This window comes from Hyperolius riggenbachi, chromosome 5 (genome assembly GCF_040937935.1).
Source record: "Hyperolius riggenbachi isolate aHypRig1 chromosome 5, aHypRig1.pri, whole genome shotgun sequence".
Classification (NCBI taxonomy): domain Eukaryota; kingdom Metazoa; phylum Chordata; class Amphibia; order Anura; family Hyperoliidae; genus Hyperolius; species Hyperolius riggenbachi.
Window position 1 is genome coordinate 426,998,482 of NC_090650.1, and position 21,319 is coordinate 427,019,800.

Genomic DNA, 21,319 nt, shown 5'->3' on the forward strand with positions numbered 1-21,319 from the left:
TATGGCAAAAATTTGTGAAAATGCGGAAAAGCGTTATTTTTACCGGAAAAACTTACCGCAAAAAGCGTGAACATTCACAACAGTGTGAAAAATCATTTTAGCCACAAAATACTCCCAAAAAAATGCAAAATAACACAAACGTATTACAAAATTATGGTGTTTTTGCTCACAAGTCGAATTTAACATATTTTTGGAAAAAAAAAAATAAGTGAAAAGAGTATTGCCATTTTTGCTCATCACTGGTCACCAGGGGTAGGCAAGGCAAACGGTATAAACATGGGGGGGGGTTGAAATTTTTACTGGGGTGCAGGGGCGTAGCAATAGGGGTTGCAGAGGTAGCGACCGCATCGGGGCCCTTGGGCCAGAGGGGCCCCAAAGGACCCTCCCTCAACTTCAGTATTAGCTCTCTATTGGTCCTGTGCTCATAATAATCACTTCTATAGATACTTTGAATAGTAGTAATCATTAACAAACTGTTCCCCATCCCCTTCTTTCACCTCTGATACTGTGGTTGTCCTTGGCAAGTTTTTGTGCGTTGTATCAATTGTTACATATAGAGTGTTTGGGGGGCCCCAATGTAAAACTTGCATCAGGGCCCAGAGCTCCTTAGCTACGCCACTGCTGGGGTGCCCTATGATTTGTGTGTAGTTACACTCATAAGCTGGACCTTTAACTCTGGAAGCAGTGCCTGATTGATTAGTCAATGTTGCAAATGCCACAATGGACAAATTGATCACCTATTCCATCACTGATGATATCAATCACTGATACTAAAATAATTAGAAAAACTTGAAGTACCTTATTTCTTAAAATGGCATTATGGCGAACAATTGTAAAATTTCAAATATGTACAAGCATATACAAATAAGAAGTACGTTTTTTTTCCAGAGTAACATGCACCATAAATTACTTTTCTCCTATATTGCTGTCACTTACAGTAGGTAGTAGAAATCTGATAGAAGTGACAGGTTTTGGACTAGTCCATCTCTTCATGGGACGATTCTCTGGGATTTATTTATTTTCCAACGCACTTAGTGAATGGCAGTTGCTCCGTCCAACTGCCAAAAAAACTGTGTAGTGAGCAGGGAAGCTGGATAGCATCATTGTTTAAATCCTTTTTAGGGAATATATTTATAAAGAGTAAAAGCCTTGATGAGAATCCCATATCAAGAGATGGACTAGTCCAAAACCTGTCACTTCTGTCAGATTTCTACTACCTACTGTAAGTGACGGCAACATAAGAGAAAAGTAATTTATGGCTCATTTTACTCTGGAAAAAATGTACTTCTTATTTGTCTATATTTGCACATATTTTAAATTATACAATTTTTCGCCATAGTGCCCCTTTAAGTCCAGCACAGAAAATATTAGCCTAACTTTAAGTACTTACGTTGTCACACAGACCCCAGCCACCGTGATTTAAATAAATGAGCAGTCACCGTCATCTCACGTTAATGAAATTTAATTAGCAGGATCTCCATGCATAATATGTATATTTTCACTCTCTTACAGGCCGACTGAAATTATGGGCTGTTTGCTGATTGTAATAATTGGGCCCAAGAAGGTATTTAATATATTTTGCTAGAACCAGCCATCTGCCGCGGCAAGACAGCGAGATATTTTACAAGAAGCGTAAATCCTCTGTATAAACAATTCAATTCCCTCCGTGGGGGACTGCTGTAAGTCTTGGTAAGTACTGATAATCTCAGGCATCTAAAGAGAACATCGTGCTCGCTGACGCTGGAAGAGAACGCCGCAGAAAGTCGGGTAATTGGTTAATGGCTGGTGTAGCGGTGGTGGGGGGAGGGGGCACTGGGGAACTTCTTGCTCAGAAAGTGTTTGATGTGTTTCTTAAAACAAATGAAGGTGAGTTAGAACTCCCCATTGCATCACGCCCTGAAGCGTGCCATCTGGACACGGTATACCAAGAAATGTAAACATACTTGACGAGCCTCTTATTTTTCTTGGAAGAAATTCAACCTTAAAGAAATTCGACCCAGATAAATATATAATTTCGGCCTTGAAATGTGAAGCAAGCAATTTGGCCCGCCTGCTAGAGTCTGGGTGCCACCATAGGCACCAATTGAAATATTGGCATTGAGGGGTAATTTGGTTGCCCGTGGCGCCCTAAAAAAAGCAGCGGGGGCACCAAAAAAATTACGTTTTCTTTTTCTTGTGGCATGGGTCGGCAATTGGCAGGGTTAAGTTTAGGTGGAGGGTGGGGTTTATGGTCAGGCATCCGGTAGGTAGTTTGTGCATGGGTGGGGGTTCAGGGTTAGGTCTCAGGTAGGAAGTCTGTGCCAGGAAGGGGGGGGGGTGTTTAAGGTTAGGCATCAGGTAGGAAGTTTGTGCGCGGGGGTGGGGTGGGGGGGGTGGGGGTTAGGGTTAGGCATCTGGGGGGAGGGTACTGTGTGAGAGTAAGGTTAGGTTTAGGGATGGCCTGAAATGCCCATTTCCGATTCTGCGGAAATTCTGATTTTCGCCAATGCAAATTTCTGATTTACGTTTTTCCGGTTTCTGATTTTCCATATTTTTGATTTTCCAATTAATTTTTTGCATCAGAGAATGCAGAAAAAAAAATGACCCAAAAAATGGGAAATCGGAAACTTGAAAATCAGAAAAACAAAATCTTGTGATTGGTATAAAATCACCGCCATAATCAGATTTTTTCAGAAAAATTCTGCATTCTCTGATTGGTTCAATGCATCGGAGTTCTAGGATTGGTTCAATGCATCGGAGTTCTGGGATTGGTTCAATGCATCGGAGTTCTGGTTGGTTCAATGCATCGGAGTTCTGGGATTGGTTCAATGCATCGGAGTTCTGGGATTGGTTCAATTCATCGGAGTTCTGGGATTGGTTCAACGCATCGGAGTTCTGGGATTGGGCTAAAAGTACCGAGTTGCTGTAAATCGGATTTTTTTTTTCACATACGCCTTAAAATAAGTAGTTGTGGCCAGCCTCCTTATTATAAAGAGGAAAGTCTTTCTCATAAAGACTACTTTTGTCCATTTAAAGCCCAACTAAATCCAAAATTAAGCAAGGCGAGATCCTATTCAAGTGAAAGGATGACTATCGCGAACAAGTAAAAAAATTAAAATACATACATATAAGAGGTGTCTTTGTCCCAGAGTACAATGCACTGTACATTACTTTTTTCCTATGTTGTTGTCACTTACAGAAGGTAGCCAAAGTCTGGAGGCTGTGACTTGAACTAGTCCATCTCTTCACGGACTGGGTGTGTACATTGCCTTACTTTGGCTATCACAAGGTCGCACCCGATTGACCCTCCGCTTATCACACTCAAAGAGGATAGTGTGGAAGCTGCAATGAATTGCTGGGTGGCTCGTAAAAAAGGCTTAAAGGAAAAAATGAGTTTTACTCACCTGGGGCTTCTACCAGCCCCCTGCAGCTGTCCGGTGCCCACGTAGACTCGCTCCGATGCTCCTGGCCCCGCCGGCAGCCACTTCCGGTTTCGGCAACAGACCCGACAGGCCTGGGAACACGAGTGATTCTTTGCATTCCTGGACGCAATAGCAGTATACAGGGTGCTATTGCATCCAGGAACGAGATGAATCACTTGCGTTCCCGGCCTGTTGGCTCTTGTCACCGAAACGGAAGTGGCTGCCGGCGGGGTCAGGAGCATCGATAGCGATTCTACGTGGGCACCGGACAGCTGCAGGGGGGTGGTAGAAGCCCCAGGTGAGTAAAACTCATTTTTTCACGTTGACTTAAGTGACCCTTTAAACCTGAAACAGGGGGCTGTAGCCACCAAACAGTTTCCTTTTTATGCTACAAATGTAACTTTCAATGAAGAAATGAAGAATTTTCTTTTTATAAGGATCATGCTGGATACTCTTTGTTGGGACACTGACTGACCCTATGGTACTTGGATAATGTACTGGTTAAAGGATTACTGTAGGGGGCTATGGAGAAAAAGAGTTGAACTTACCCAGGGCTTCTAATGGTCCCCCACAGACGTCCTGTGCCCGCGCAGCCATTCACCGATGCTCCAGTCCCTGCCTCCGGTTCACTTCTGGAATTTGAGACTATTAAGTCGAAAAACCATTGCACCTTCATGGCCGCATCCTGACGTCACCAGGAGCATTCTGCACAGGTGCAGACCGTACTACAGATCACCTGCGCAGTATGCTTCCGGTGACGTCAGTGGGAGCGAGGAAGCTGCCATGCAAGCATAGTGTTTTTTCAACTTTAAAGAAGTGAACCAGCAACAGGGACCAGAGCATCGGCAAGTGGCTGTGCAGGCACAGGATGTGTGTGGGGGTAAATTAGAATCCCCAGGTAAGCTCAACTCTTTTTTCCCCATAGCCCCGTAGAGTACCCCTTTAAGGGTTCTGCCTCTGACACAGAAGACCAGGGTTTGAAACTTGGGTTTTCCTGTTCAGTAAGTCAGCTACTATTCTGCAAGGAGACCTTGGGCTAGACACCCTAACAGAGCTCCTGCCTACTGAGCTCGCCCACACCTTCCTCCATCGCAGAATAGGCAAATAAGCAAGATGAATACAGGTGCCCTTTAATTTACCCAGACACAGGTCAATAGCAACTGATCACCAATGTGAACATCCTAAGATGCTGCCTGCTGCTCCAAGTGTATTTGCAAAGCAGCAGCTGAGTATGTAAAGCAATGGCCTGCAAGAAAATACACAAATAATGATATGGAAAATTGACCTTATCGAGCTAGAGCACCGTCACCCCCAGGTCCAATGGGCAGTACAGACCTCACATGTATCGTACCCTTAAAGATCTTCTTCTCCAAATACACTTGGAGCAGCAGGCAGCATCTTAGTATTTTCACATTAGTGATCAATTACTATTTTCATATACTTATCGATGTTTGGCACTCTGTATGAACATATATATTTATGGATTTTCATATCTTTATACCCCCTTTGGCCAATTAGGCAGCACATTTGTTTTTAATTTTTGGGATAAGTCCTTAAAGAGACTCTGTAACATTAAAAAGATCCCCTGGGGGGTGCTCACCTCGGGTGGGGGAAGCCTCCGGATCCTAATGAGGCTTCCCACGCCATCCTCCGTCCCTCAGGGGTCTCGCTGCAGCCCTCCGTGGAGTCCGGGCAGCGGTGACGTCAATATTTACCTTCCTGGCTCCTGCGCAGGCGCTCTGACGGCTGTCGGCTCCGAACTACACGGAAATACCCGATCGCCGTCGGATCTGCTCTACTGCGCAGGCGCAAGTTTCCGGCGCCTGCGCAGTAGAGCGGACCCGAATGAGATCGGGTATTTCCGTGTAGTTCGGAATGGAAAGCCGCCACAGCGCCCCCACTGGAGCCAGCAAAGGTGAATATTGAACTGACAGTCGGCACAGTCGCCGGCTGTTCGGAGGGCTGCGGCGAGACCCCCGTGGGACAGAGGACGGCGTGGGAAGCCTCATTAGGATCCGGAGGCTTCCCCCACCCGAGGTGAGTACCCCCCAGGGGATCTTTTTAATGTTACAGAGTCTCTTTAAAGATAACCTGTACTGAGTAAAAAATATTTAAAATAAAGACATGAGGTAGTTTCAAATGAACATTGCATAGTTACCTTGCCATCAGTTCCTCTCAGAAGCTCACCATTTTCTTCTGACAATGATCCCTTCCAGTTCTGACAATATTTTGTCAGATCTGAAATATATCAGTTGCTGTCAGTAAAATATCAGTTGCTGTCAGTTATAGCCGAGAGGAAAACTGATGTACCAGGCAATGTCCATGGTTCCCTATGGCTCAAGTGGGCGATGTTACAGTTTAACTGTGTGCTGACCAGAAAGCTGTTATGGGGTAATAGCCATTTTCAAAATGGAGGACGGAAAATTCCCTTGATCACAGTGAAAAAACAGGACGCAGAACAGGAGAAAGACACTGAAAAGTAGACTACATGGAAGGTAAGTATGACTTGTGTATGCTTATTTTGACTCTTAATTTTCAGTTCAGGTTTTCTTTAAATAAATCATTATATATTTTACATTTGTGTGCAGTTGTTGTATTTAGACCATGGACTACTTTCTTGTTGTTTAATAGTGTTTATGATTTGGTCCAGAGATTCGGATTTTGTAGTGCTCTGTCTTTTTGTAGTACATTACAGGTCAATAGCAATACTATCCTGCAAACTACAGATGATTCACCAAGCAAAAATTAATCAAGGCGCAGCAGCTTTTGCACTACCTTGGGCCATTCAATCTTGATCTACAACTCTGCTGGTGATACTAATAGAAATGACCAATGAGATAGATGTTTATTTTTCTGGCTTACATGTAAATTGAATGCAAAGAAAGAAATTGGCTGCTTATCTTCTAACAAACACATGTCACTGGTCATAGTACAGAATCACAGGCTACTGCAAGCCCTTGGAAGCCAGTCAGGAAACAAGGATCTGCACTGGTTGAGGGCTTATTCACACTAAGGGCGTTTTCAAGTTTTTGTAAGCGCCGGCAATTTTCTAAAGTGCTTGTGCAATGATTCCCTATAAGGGAGTTCACATCTGAGCGGTTCGTTTCCAAGCCGCTCAGCAAAGCGCTGCCTGTACCATTTTCTGAGTGTTTTTGCTCAATGGAAGGTACAGGGAAATCGCAAAGCACTTGAAAAAGTAATTTGTATAGCAATTTCCCCAGCGCTTTCATAAATAAATATATTGTATTGATTCATTTCCGGGTGAAAGAGTTCACTTCCTGACTTAAGTCAGGAAGTGAAAAAACAAATCGCTCTGCAAAAGCGCAGAGAAAAAAAATCTTCATAAATCGCTCAGCACTTGTGATAGCGCTGGCGATTTATGATGTGAACAAAGTCTTAGTGGAGGTCATGTCTAGGATCTAGTGAGAAGGGCGTTCGCCCTTCCTTAGACAATGTTGACTACCTCAGTTTTATGAAAAACTAGCTGATTGCCCGGCGTTGCCCGGGAATATATTTGGCTGGTGTCGGCTCCACCCACTTTTTCTAACCCTAACAATTAATCAATTACCAAGTTTGTGAGCTTTGTGGTCTTTGGCATCAATAATTTGTATTGAAATGAAAAAATCTGATGGGTTGTTTGTGGCTCCACCCCCTTTTCTGAATTTGAACCCCAGTCACCCAATGACCAACTGTACCAGGTTCGAGGCCTCTGCCATTAACAGTGCAAGAATGGTAGCAATTAAATATTCCACTTGAAAAGCAATAGGTGAAGCTTTATACACTATTGTAGGCTCCACCCACTTTTCTGAATATTAATCCCATTCACTGAGTGAGCAACTGTGCAAAGTTTAAGAACCCTCCAATTAACAGTGTAAGAATGGCTGCAGTTTACATTTTCCCAGTGAAATTTGTATTTGTCTCCACCCACTGATGACCCGGCATTGCCCGGGTATGTATTTGACAGGTGTTGGTTCCGCCCACTTCTTCTAACCCTAACGCACAAACACTCAATGACCAAGTTTGTGAGCTTTGGGGTCTTTAGCATCAATAATTTGTATATTCCCATAGAAATTAAACAAATCAGATTGGCTGTTTGTGGCTCTGCCCCTCTCCAGCATTTGAACCCCAGTCACCCAATGACCAACTGTAGCAGGTTTGAGGCATCTGCTATTACCAGTGTAAAAATGGCAGCAATTTAAATATTCCCCTTGAAAATCGACAGGTGAATTTTGATTGGCTATGATATGCTCCACCCACTTCCCTGAATATTAATCTCAGTCACCCAGTGACCATCTGGGCAACGTTTGGGAACCCTGCCATTAACAGTGTAAGAAGGGCTGCAGTCTACATTTTCCCAGTGAAATTTGGTTTTGGCTCTGCCTTCTTTTTGTCACCTGGACATACAGTCACTCAATGACCAAGTTTCTGAGCTTTGGGGTCCTTGGCATCAATAATTTGTATTTTCCAAGAAATTAAACTGTTTGTGGCTCTGTCCCCTTTTCTGAATTTGAACCCCAATGACTAACTGTACCAGGTTTGAGGCTTGTGCCGTTAACAGTGCAAGAATGGCAGCAATTTTAATATTCCCCTTGAAAATCAACAGGTGATTTTGATTGGCTTTTTTAGGCTCTATCCACTGTTATGAATATTAATCCCAGTCACCCAGTAACCAATTGTGCAAAGTTTGAGAACCCTGCCATTAACAGTGTAAGAAGGGCTGCAGTTTACAATTTCCCAGAAAATCTGTTTTTGACTCCACCTACTTTTTGTAACCTTGACACACAGTCGACCAAGTTTGTGAGCTTTTGGGTTCCAGGCATCAAAATTGTGTGAATGGAAGCAGTTTATCAAAAAAAAAAGCAAATCTGATTGGATTTTTGTGGCTCCACCCCTTTAGTGAATTTGAACCACAGTCACTTGATGATCGACTGTAGCAGGTTTGAGGCCTCTGCCATTAACAGTGTAAGAATGACAGCAGTTTCAATATTCCCCTTGAAAATCAATAGGTGAATTTTGATTGGCTCTTGTAGGCTCGACCTACTTTTCCATATATTAATCCTAGTCCCCCAGTGACCAACTGTGTCAAGTTTGAGATCCCTGCCATTAACAGTGTAAGAATCGCTGCAATTTATATTTTGCTATGTAAAAAGTTGTTTTTGGCTCTGCCCACTAACCTTGACATACAGTCACTCACTGACCAAGTTTATGAGCTTTGTGGTCTTTGGCATCAATAAGTTGCATGTTACCATTGAAATTAAACAAATCTGATTGGCTGTTTTTGGCCCACTCCCTTTTCAGAATTTAAACCCCAGTCTCCCAGTGACTGACTGTACCAGATTTGAGGCCTCTGCCATTAAGAGTGTGTGAATAGCAGCAATGTAATTATTCCCCTTGAAAATCAAAAGGTGAATTTTGATTGGCTGTTGTAGGCTGCTACACCCACTTTCCTGAATATTAGTCCCAGTCACCCAGTGGCAAACTGTGTCAAGTTTGAGAACCCTGCCAATAACAGAATGGCTGAAATCAATTTAAAAAATCTGATTGGCTGTTTGTGGCTCCACCCACTTTAGTGAATTTGGACCCCAGTCACCCAATAACTGACTGTATCAGGTTTGAGACCTCTGCCATTAAAGGATACCACAGCTGAATAAACAGATAACTCCAGTGTGTGGGGGGTCAAAAGTACATACTGTGACCTCCTCCTGCCCCCTCCGTCTGCCGCTGTTCGTGCACTATTCATGCCGGTGTCCCGGCGACTTGCTTGACCCTTGACCTGAACATATTTCTTCCCTCTTTACTTCTGGCCGGCGCATAGCTTTCGGCTCAGAAGCACGCTGTCCTCTCTGTCTAATCTGGGCTGCGTGTGCGCTCCATTACACCAAGCGTCACATGATTAGCATGTGACGCTTGGTGTATTGGAACACACACGCAGCCCAGATTAGACGGAGTAAAATGTAATGTAGATGTTCCCCCTTGAAAATCAATAGGTACATTTTGATTGGCTGTTTTTAGGCTCCACCCACATTTCTGAATATTAATCCCAGTCACCCAGTGGCCAATTGTGTCAAGTTTGGGAACCCTGCCATGTAAAAAATTAAGTTGTTGGCGCCGCACAATTTTTCTAACCTTGACATACAGTCACTCTATCAAGTTTATCAGCTTTGGGGTCCTTGGTATCAATACTTTGTATATTCCCATTGAAAAAAAAACAAATCTGTTTGGCTGTTTGTGGCTCCGCCCCCTTTCTGAATTTGAACCCTAATCATCCAGTGACCGACTGTACCAGGTTTGAGGCATCTGCTATTAACAGTATAAGAATGGTAGCAGCTTAAATATTCCCTTTGAAAATCGAAAGGTGAATTTCTATTGGCTGTTGTAGGCTCCACCTACTTTCCAAATTCTTAATATCATTCACCCAGTGACCAACTGTGCAAAGTTTGAGAACCCTGCCATTAACGGTGTAAGAATGCCTACAGTTTATATTTTCCCAGTGACATTTGTTTTTGGCTCCGCCCACTTTTTGTAACCTGGACACACAGTCACTCACTGACCAAGTTTGTGAGCTTTCAGGTTCCTGGCATCAAAAATGTGTGAATGGAAGCAGTTTATCCACCAAGGAAATCTGATTGTGAATTTGGACCCCAGTTTCCCAAAGACACACTGTAGGAAGTTTGAAGCCTCTGCCATTAACAGTGTAAGAATAGCAGCAGTTTAAATATCCCCCTTGAAAATCAATAGGTGAATTTTGATTGGCTTTTTTAGGCTCAACCCACTTTCTTGAGTCTTAATCGCATTCACCCAGTGACCAAGTGTGGCAAGTTCGAGAACCCTGCGATTAACAGTCTAAGAATGGCTGCAGTTTACATTTTCCCATTTAAAATGAATAGCTGCAATTTGATTGGCTGTTTTATTCTCCACCCACTTTTCCTGGATTTGTAACCTCGGTCACCACACACACACACACACACACACACACACACACACACACACACACACACACACACACACACACACACACACACACACACACACACACACACACACACACACACACACACACACACACACACACACACACACACACACACACACACACACACACACACACACACACACACACACACACACACACACACACACACACACACACACACACACACACACTTCCTGGCGCCTTAATTACATGAATGATCTTTAAAGGATACCTTAGCCCTAATTAAAATTTAAAAATGATGCCCTGTGTGTGTGTGTGTGTGTGTGTGTGTGGGGGGGGGGGGGGGTGCGTATAGGCCCACCCCACCTCACGTGGCCTTGTGCCTGCCTCAATTTGCTTGCTGTTCCTCTCGTTATCCTGGTCGGAGCCCTTTACCCTGGACATACTGCACTGTGCATGAGCAGCCTGCAAAATTCCCTGCGGTCACAGGTTCCAGAGCTTTGGAGGGCTCCAACTACTAACCTTCCCTTTCTCTGATGCCAGGGACAATACTTCAGACCCGTGTTTTTCGTGGCTACACTTATTATGGGTGTGAAGGACATGATGATCACCCTTGTTTTATGACCCTTGGGTAGGGATGCTCATTCGGATTCCGCGGAAATGCAATTTCCACATTTCCGCATCAGAATGTGGAAATCGGGAACACAAGTGCGGTAGGCGGATTTTCGCGGATTTTCACAAGGATCTGTTTAATAAACCCTTGGTGTGTCTAGGTCTTATAGGGGCTTTGCTATTAACCACTAAAGTTGGCGGATTTTTACTGTAATGTAAAATGCAGAAAATCTGCATTATCCGATATGCGGTAATTTTAAGCCAATCAGAAGACTCGGAATGTATAAACCAATCAGAGAATAGGGATTTAGGTGGAAATTTCAGCATTCTCTGATTGGCTTATTCATTCCGAGTCTTCTGATTCGCTTAAAATTACCGCGTATCGCATAATGTGGATTTTCTGCATTTTACATTACAGTGAAAATCCGACATTTTTTTAGCGGTTAATAGCAAACCCCTCATAAGTCCTAGAAACACCAAATGTTAAGGATTTATTAAACAGAATCTTGTGAACAAGATGAAAAAAAAAGGTTTAAAAAAACCTTATAGTTTTTGAGAAAATCGATGTTAAAGTCGACAGAAATTTCCACGATTTCCGGCGGAAATCCACAATCTGAATGTGGAAATTGGTAGCGGAAAGCGGAATGGGTAGCAGTAGCGGTAATTGGCAGTGGCAGAATGAGGATTTTCCGCTATATCGGAAATTGGCATTTCCAACCATCCCTGCCCTTGGGAGATGGCCCCCCAGGCCATGAAGGGCATTAAGGGGAGGCAAGGGAAGGGGTGTAAGTATTGGGTGGGCATCAAAGTTTCACTCTGGGGCCCCCAGGAGTTCTTGCGGGTTAGGTCCTGACCAGGTCACATGCCTCATAAGTGTGTGTGTGAGGCTTAGTGTAGAGGCAGGACAACCAGGCAATTTGTACTATCCAAAAGGAAATTTGTACTTCTTACCGCCCAAGGCCGACTATTACCAGCCGCCCCAACCGAAACCGTATCATACCACCTCTCTCCACACACACACCCAAAAATGTTTGGGCCGCTGGTGTCCACTATTGCGGCTAGTGCCGAGGTCTCCATGGCAACGTGAAGTGAATCAATCAAGTCACACGGGGGAACTGGTCAATCAAGCGATCTACAGGTGATGGGCGTGGTGGGAGCCGTCCACCACACACACATAGTCAAAAGTGGCACACAATTGGACATTGGGTGGGGTCAGCAACACGTAAAAGTGAGTCCTGTACCCACTGCTGTCTCCAGGGTAACAGCGCTGGCCAATCAATAATTAAGAAATGGGTACTGTGAGAGGCTGCTTTCTGTATTCTGTACTATTTGCTGATGCTGCCCCTGGTCCTTTCATTCCCCACGCCAAGTGCGTGAGACCTGGCCTTCTGTAACTGCCTGCAGCTGCTGCTATGTCATTGGACAAGGTCTGGCTTTTTGCTAGTCACACACTGTTCACAAACGTTTGGTTAATGGACTGCAGCTGCCTGTAGCACTGCACAGGCAGATGCCAGCTGGTACTAATAGTGCAGTTATCCTGACTAGTGATGGGCGAACAGTGTTCGCCACTGTTCGGGTTCGCCCGGATTTTGGCCTGTTCAGGTTCGGTTCGGCACCCCCCGAACACCTCATGGTGTTCGGGAGGGTGCTTGGGCACGCTGCCCAAACCCGAACAGGCCTTCTTTGTTCGGCCGAACACAGCCGTGTCCGGCCGAACATAGCCCCCTATAGGGTCCCAGCATAAAGGGAGAGCATGCCCCGAGCGCGGGGGGGGGGGGGGGCGCTCGGGGCATGCTCTCCTTTTATGCTGGGACCCTATAGGGGCCCCAAAGGGACATGTTCGGGTTGGGTTTGGGGTCCGGCTCGCACATGCCGAACATCAGGGGCATGTTCGGCCGAACCACACCGAACCCGAACATCCAGATGTTCGCCCAACACTAATCCTGACCCCTTTCATTTGTTTGGACACTTGCAAATAATGCCCACTGTCTGCAGGCTGCCCCTTGTTTATCTGGTGCCCTAGGCCATGGCCTATGTGGCCTTGCCAGAAATCCAGCCATGCTTCTACTTACATAACAGATGTATTGCACTGTCCACATTATGATTCCTGTGAATTTTATAAAGGAAACGCAGAAAATCCTATTCTAGGCAGTGGCATCTTGCCAAGCTAATGCTGACATCATATCCTCCCTGACTCTTGTTTTCCCCCCTCCCTTCTCTTGCTCATTGTGTATTCATTAGCTGCCCTCCTCCCAGAGTCTTCAGACACTCTCACTGAGGTGTATACTAACAGCTGCACTGTCTTTTTTATTTACACATCCAATCACTGTGTCACCTCAGCCTTGCTTGTAAACACAAGTAATCAGAGGGTTTTTCTGATAAGAAGCTAGGCAGGGAAATAGATGGAAGAGGAGGAATATATTATAGATAAAAAGAACTCCCAGCATTCGACTTTTTGGCAATGTTTGGCACTAGGGCCAGTGCTCCTAAAGTATGTGATAACTCCAAACCATAACAGCAGAAAAAGTTTTGAATGCAGGATTAGCATTTTTATCACTTAATACACTCAGATAGAGTTGAGCTGAAATTTTCGTAATTTCGCATTACTAAAATTACGCATGCGAAATTTGCGATTACGATGCGAAATTACAGTAGCGTAATTGCCATTAAAATCGTAATTGAAAATACCGTAAGCGTAATTTTCAACGCGTAATTTCGCGTTTCGTTCATGTCGTAATTTCGCATTAAACGCTACCGTAATTTCACGTTAAACCGTAACGCTCCGTATAATATAAAAAAGCCGCCGACTTTAAGTGTTAATAGCAAAGCCCCCTTAAATGCTAAGAGCCTCAAATTTGGAGAATATATTAAGGAGATCAGGAGGAATAAGAGGAAAATTTTTTTTTTCAAAAAGACCTTATAGTTTTTGAGAAAATCGATGTTAAAGTTTCAAAGGAAAAATGTAAACATTTAAAAACCCGCCGACTTTAACGGTTAATAGCAAAGCCTGCTTAAAGTTTAGGAACACCAAATTCCCAGGGTAAATTAAGGGGATCAGTGGGAATAAGAGGAAAAATTTTTTTTTCAAAAAGACCTTATAGTTTTTGAGAAAATCGATTTTTAAGTTTCAAGGGCGAAAATGTCTTTTAAATGCAGAAAATGTCAGTTTTTTTTTGCACAGGTAACAATAGTGTATTATTTTCATAGATTCCCCCAAGTGGGAAGAGTTTTACTTACTTCGTTCCGAGTGTGGGAAATATTAAAAAAAAACGACGTGGGGTCCCCCCTCCCAGACCTCTTTAACCCCTTGTCCCCCATGCAGGCTGGGATAGCCAGAATGCGGAGCACCGGCCGCGTGGGGCTCCGCACCCTGACTATACCAGCCCACATGGTCCATGGATTGGGGGGTCTCGGAAGGGGAGGGGCAGCCAAGCTTTCCCCTCCCCCTCCGAGCCCTTGTCCAATCCAAGGACAAGGGGCTCTTCTCCACCTCCGATGGGCGGTGGAGGTGGAGGCCGCGATTTCCTGGGGGGGAGGTTCATGGTGGAATCTGGGAGTCCCCTTTAAAAAGAGGTCCCCCAGATGCCCACCCCCCCTCCCAGGAGAAATGTGTATAGAGGTAGTTGTACCCCTTACCCATTTCCTTTAAGAGTTAAAAGTAAATAAACACACAAACACTTAGAAAAAGTATTTTAATTGAACAAAAAACATAACCACGAAAAAAGTCCTTTAATATTCTTAATTAACCATTAATACTTACCTGTCCCTTTAAATAAATGATCCCTCGAAATAGCCTCGGAAATGTTCTATCAGTTACAATGTAACAAAGTTATTACAATGTAACAACTTTGTTACATTGTAACTACGCCGCACCCGACGTCACTCGCCGCCGCTGCATACGCGTCTGCGCAGCACACATTCCCGACAGAGCTCTGAGCTATATAGCTCAGAGCTCTGAGAAGCATCTTTGTATTTTGGCTCCAAGGAGCCCCATTGGTCCTTAGCAGACCAATGGGGTTCCTTCAAATCAAAAGGAACCCCATTGGTCTGCTAAGGACCAATGGGGCTCCTTGGAGCCCAAATACAAAGATGCTTCTCAGAGCTCTGAGCTATATAGCTCAGAGCTCTGTCGGGTCCGTGCAGGACGCTAAGTCCCCGCAGCTCCCGCTGTCCACCCCGCCCACATCTGTCACCCACATGTCACTCACATGTGAGTGACATGTGGGTGACATGTGGGAGAGGCGGGGTGGACAGCGGGAGCTGCGGGGACTTAGCGTCCTGCACGGACCCGACAGAGCTCTGAGCTATAATATGTCACATGTGGGTGACATGTGGGAGAGGCGGGGTGGACAGCGGGAGCTGCGGGGACTTAGCGTCCTGCACGGACCCGACAGAGCTCTGAGCTATATAGCTCAGAGCTCTGAGAAGCATCTTTGTATTTGGGCTCCAAGGAGCCCCATTGGTCCTTAGCAGACCAATGGGGTTCCTTTTGATTTGAAGGAACCCCATTGGTCTGCTAAGGACCAATGGGGCTCCTTGGAGCCAAAATACAAAGATGCTTCTCAGAGCTTTGAGCTATATAGCTCAGAGCTCTGTCGGGAATGTGTGCTGCGCAGACGCGTATGCGGCGGCGGCGAGTGACGTCGGGTGCGGCGTAGTTACAATGTAACAAAGTTGTTACATTGTAATAACTTTGTTACATTGTAACTGATAGAACATTTCCGAGGCTATTTCGAGGGATCATTTATTTAAAGGGACAGGTAAGTATTAATGGTTAATTAAGAATATTAAAGGACTTTTTTCGTGGTTATGTTTTTTGTTCAATTAAAATACTTTTTCTAAGTGTTTGTGTGTTTATTTACTTTTAACTCTTAAAGGAAATGGGTAAGGGGTACAACTACCTCTATACTCATTTCTCCTGGGAGGGGGGGGTGGGCATCTGGGGGACCCCTTTTTAAAGGGGACTCCCAGATTCCACCATGAACCTCCCCCCCAGGAAATCGCGGCCTCCACCTCCACCGGTGTTCCTAAACTTTAAGCAGGCTTTGCTATTAACCGTTAAAGTCGGCGGGTTTTTAAATGTTTACATTTTTCCTTTGAAACTTTAACATCGATTTTCTCAAAAACTATAAGGTCTTTTTGAAAAAAAAAATTTTCCTCTTATTCCTCCTGATCTCCTTAATATATTCTCCAAATTTGAGGCTCTTAGCATTTAAGGGGGCTTTGCTATTAACCCTTAAAGTAGGCGGCTACCTAACATTGATACATGCGTCAACTTTTCCGCTTTGGGAGCATGACCATACGCATTAATTTCGTAATAGCCGTTGCAATGTGAAAATTACGCGAAAATTACGCTTACGCGAAATTTCACGAAATCCTTCTTCATTACGATTATGTACTTACGGCCATAAACGTAATTACACTAATTACGCGAAATTTCGCGAAATCGTAATTACTCCATTACGCTCACCTCTACGCTCAGACCAGTTGCTGTTGAAATTTGATTTTATGGTGACAATACCGCTTTAATGTGTGCGGTTTGTGGGATGCCGCATCCTGTTAGACTGCCCCACACCTGCACCACTGCGAACATTGCATTGGTTAATCACTGCAGTTATAATCAGTGGTGGCTTTCCAGCTTCAAATTTTTAGCAAGGCACAAAAGGGGGCACTATGGCTGGCCGGTGGGGCTCATTTGGGTGATCCAAATCAATGTTTGCATGGTGAGCTTTAGATATTTTTTCTCTAACTCAGGTGATAAAAATAAGACTCAGGACCCATTTCCACTATTGTGGCGCGATTTCAACGGGAAAATTGCGGCAACAAATCTGCATGCGGTTGCAGTTTCGTTGCCGTTTCTATGCGGATTTTCACGCGGAATCGCTCGTGGTTTGTACAACGTGATTTTAACCATGTCAATGCCGGCAAGCATTGACATGAGTTTTTAAGCGGAAATGCACGCGAAAACGCCGGAAAAAAACGCAAGACTAAAATGCTTGTGGTTTTCCTATTTAGTTACATTACCGACGAATCGTGTGCAGGTGTGCAGCGTGCGAATTCTGATGGGTCTGCTGTGCAGATTTTTTCTGCATGACAGACCGCACAGAATCCCGCACAAGTGGAAACAGTCCCATCCACTTGTGTTGTCTATGCAAATCTGCATGCAGGAAACACATGCAGATTCGCTCTAGTGGAAACGGGCCCTAACTAGTTCAGCAATGATGGGAACCAAATGCTAACATCACAAACAGAACTCAGAAGAGCAAACACTTGAACTACCAAAGGTAAGATAGGGTATTGAACAACAAAACACTGGGACCAAACAGTCCCTAAGTTGCCCTTTCTTAATGGGTACTAAAGTACCTAAAACGTAACTTTTTAATTATTCCTAGAATAAAATTGGGCCATTGATACCATCACTAAATTTTATTAAGGGGGTAAATGGGTAAACTCCATATAAATATCTACCGATTGGATAAACGTTAAGACCTCTACATACTGTGACGTATGGGGTGAAAGTCAACCCAGACGTAAAAAATCATCCAGGAGTAAAGACTCCCACATAATACGCTCCTTAATAATAGCAGATTGGTCAATCAGAAATATAGGATACCTCAAGATAAAACTCATGAAATATCTCAACCTATAAAGTATAGGCATCAAGCAGATGCATCCACTGTGTTCTTGTGTGGACAGGTCACAGACAAATCATTCCATGCCCTAGCCTGTGTCTCATGACTCTACAAGGAAGGGGATAAACACTGTGTGTGTAATTACTTATCTTAGCCCACAGGTGTGGAACTCCAGGCCTGGAGGGCCAGATCCATGCCAGTGTTTAGGATGGACTGGGGAAAGAGAGGAATGTGTTCTACCTGATGGACCGCACCTTTCCTGATTCAGACCCATCAATTAATTTGAGCTGTGTCAAAAATGTGTGAGGACCTCGGCCCTCTAAGGACCGGTTTGACATTCCCTGTCTTAGTAGCTAACCACTGCTGCAGACTAGAGCTTGTATTTTACAGACAGACAGTTTTGAATCAGGATAATACCATGTATTGGCTAACTGAAAAGAAAAACTGTAAGCTTTCAGCTTGTAAGCATTCTTCAACAACTAATGTTGTTGACTGATAATGTTAGAAAGTACAATTAGAAGGAGGTAGAGAGATTTTTTTTTTTTGCAAATACGGTATAAGTGTCATTCAGATACATGAATTACAAATGACCTTGCAAGGATTGTAAGGTATTTATGGCAAATAGATAAGATCCTTGGTTTACCTAACGCCTACATAGACACTAGTTGATATGGATAGTTTTTTTACAGACCCTATCCTGTTCAGTGTATGCTGCTGGAGTCTGGAAACAATTAACAGTATGTTACTGAGCGGGGGCAATCAGGGATGCAGTGGTTGCTAGGGGAGTTAGTGCCCCAGTGTAGCGCAGCCACTGGTAACCATACAGTCATTACAATACAAGTTACAATGCAGCTAGTGCTGCTTGGATACCCCTTTTCAAAATACGGATCTGATTCGGTTTCGGATACCCCGATATCCAAACCAGGTCGGATATCCTAGTTCAAAATTTTCCAATCCAAATCGTATATCTGACCTCAGTATCTGGCGGATTCGGATATCCGGATAGAAAACTGGAAGTGACCGGAAAATGGCTTGACCTCCCTGGCGGTCTATTAAAACCGCCAGGGGGCAGCGCAGCACTTTAAAAAAAATTTGAAAGCATTTAGCTAGCCTAGCGCTAGCTACATGATAACCACTGTGCAGCGGCATGCCCTTCCCCTTCCGATCACCTTCGGCGATCAGAGCAAACAGGAAATCCCATTCAGAACTGGGGAGGCCTGGGGGGGCCGCACGGCAGGTAGCGGTGGCGATCGTAAAGTACAAAGTGCTAGCTGCGTGTACCGAAAAAAAATTAAATCCTCCGCAGCGGCATAGCCTGAACTCAGTTCGGGCTCACCGCCAGGGAGGTTAAAATGCTTCCAAAAGTATCTTTAAATGGCAAAATCTCGCCTGGATTTCAGATGGGAAATCCAAGTTTGCTCGGATAGTCTATTCGGATTTTAAAAAATATCCAAATTGCTATTCAAAGTTCGGATAGTGGAAAAAGTTCGGATTATCTGGGTAGTTCGGATATCCAAAATCTTGCTGAGCACCACTGTTCCCTCCCACTTTCACATATACTGAGTTCTGCAACAGTATACCATAAAACAGCATTATAATACATTCCAGGTCAATCACTGGCGAACTGAGGGGGCTATTCCGGGTGTCTGGAACCTCCCCCCTGCACTGAGCTGTGTATTCAGCCAGGGAAGCCCGCATAATATAAACAGCCTCATTCTCCCTCCCTTCTTACTTCTGGTGCCTCCCTCCAGCTAATAGAATGAGAGAGGCAGCCCAGCTTCCCTCACAAGAAGATGCAGCCTGCAGTGAGAGAATGTTGATTATGGAGTCCTGGACTCTCCACAGCACAGAAGTGTCAGACATGATGAAATTAGAGTGCAGGCAAGCTGGTAAATATGCACAGCATGATGCAGAGCTTGCCTGGACTCAGGGTCTGTGGGCAAACATCTGTCTGGTCTCTCCCCATTGTTATAATGACAGCATGTGTGGGTAAGGTGTTTAACAAGCTGAAAAGTTTTTGACAGTCCCTAGACTCCAGGAGGGCTTCTTTCTGACTTGTGTGAGAGACTGACAGGGACAGAAGTCCGATTACAGGCAAGTAGCCTGTGTGATGTGGGACTTCAATACAGATAAGTTCTCTGCTCCATCTCAGGCTATTCTCAATTTCTCCACTCCTCTTCTGGGCTAGTGCAACGCCAAAATGACAATAGCAATCGCTAGCAATTTGTGAGTGTGATTTTGTGAAGTGATTTTCAGAGCGATTTTTGAATGAATTGCTCAAAAACATGCTACATGCAGTATACCTGCGATTTTGAAAAAATCACAACGCTGCTGTGGGAACACCCACATAGGGTAACATTAGCCAAGCGCTTTTCAAATCACTGTTGATTTGAAAAACGCTCAGAAGCACTCTTGGTGTGCACCAGCCTCCTTCATTCACCTTTGTTTCCCTCTTCCCCTAGAGCTGGCTGTGTGTTCTTGTCATACAGGAAAGCTAAATAAAAGTGCAATCCTGGTGAGGCAAAATATTATTATTTAGTATTTATGTAGCGCCAACATCTTCCGCAGATGCATATATCCCTGCATCATATGGGTATCGCTTGCGCTATGTGACACTATGTGGCATATTCCACTGAATTGTCCAAACTAAGTCTATCTCCTGTTCCTCTCTTGGGGAGTTGTTCCAGCGCTGTACCCCGTTCACATTTGCTGCTACCAGAAGCCCTCAGAAACACTCGTGTCCTTGAGTACTTCCAAAGATAGGCAGCTCCGTAATACGCCAGCGCACTTTTGTGCATGGGCAGTATGGAGCCACCTGTATTCGGAAGCACTCGGGGACATATGTGCTTCTGGACCTTTCAGGAACCCCCCCCCCCCCCCTTAAAAATCCTGCGTTTGCCCCTGTCAATGTTCTGTTCTCATTGATATTCCCATTAATATTTTACAGAACATGCACTGATCCCCCCTCCTGCTCATCAGACAGAACATGATTCCTGCTGATTTTTCAAAAACACAAAACATTTCCAGACCAGATTTCTGGGTGAAGGTAAACAAGCATCTTATTAGCGGGAACCGTCTACTGTACCTAATGCTTAATTCATGGGATGCATTATTCAACACCCCACCTCTCCGAGATCCGATTTCCACCCGTATAAAAGCACATCTGGCAGGCCTAATTTGTAATGAACTTTATACGTCTCATCTCGTACAAACAATGCAAGGATCTCATTCTCTTGTCACTGAAAGTGGGTAAATAATTAAACAGGACTATGCGGAGAATCATTGGACTTTTTTTGTTTCCTTGCGTAAAAACTCCTCCAGTGGGGATTCTGTACAATGACAAAAAAATAAAAAAACAAAGTTTGGATAAGTGTGTTGGGCCTTCTTTGCACAATTAAAGCATTGTTCACCCTAAGTCAATGTCTCAGTTTTCAGTGGATATTAGTGGCGTAACTAGAAATCACTGGCCCCTCTGCAAAACTTTGGATGGAGCCCCCTCCTGCCAACCCCCACCCTCACCCGCTTTCTGCACAAGTAAACTGAGAACCAGTGTTATTCAGTTGGCTAGTGCACACATAATTGTGTTTTCCCCATGCTGATAAAAACAGAAAGCAGTGAGACGGAAGTGAAGCACTGCATTTACAGTATTTTATCTATCAATTGTATTAGCTTCTGTGATAAAACACCTGGACTTAACAATAGACCCTGCAAGGGATGCAGCTGCAGGGGGGCCCAGAAGC

The 21,319-nt window shown here is 44.4% G+C and overlaps 1 long non-coding RNA gene across 1 annotated transcript; it reads left to right on the plus strand.

The window, feature by feature from the left end:
• The first annotated feature begins 1,084 nt into the window (after positions 1 to 1,084).
• Positions 1,085 to 20,795, plus strand: LOC137517892 (uncharacterized). The gene is made up of 3 exons (XR_011020709.1): positions 1,085 to 1,222; positions 1,513 to 1,689; positions 20,527 to 20,795. It is a non-coding gene; the product is annotated as an uncharacterized lncRNA (long non-coding RNA).
• Positions 20,796 to 21,319: the final 524 nt, after the last annotated feature.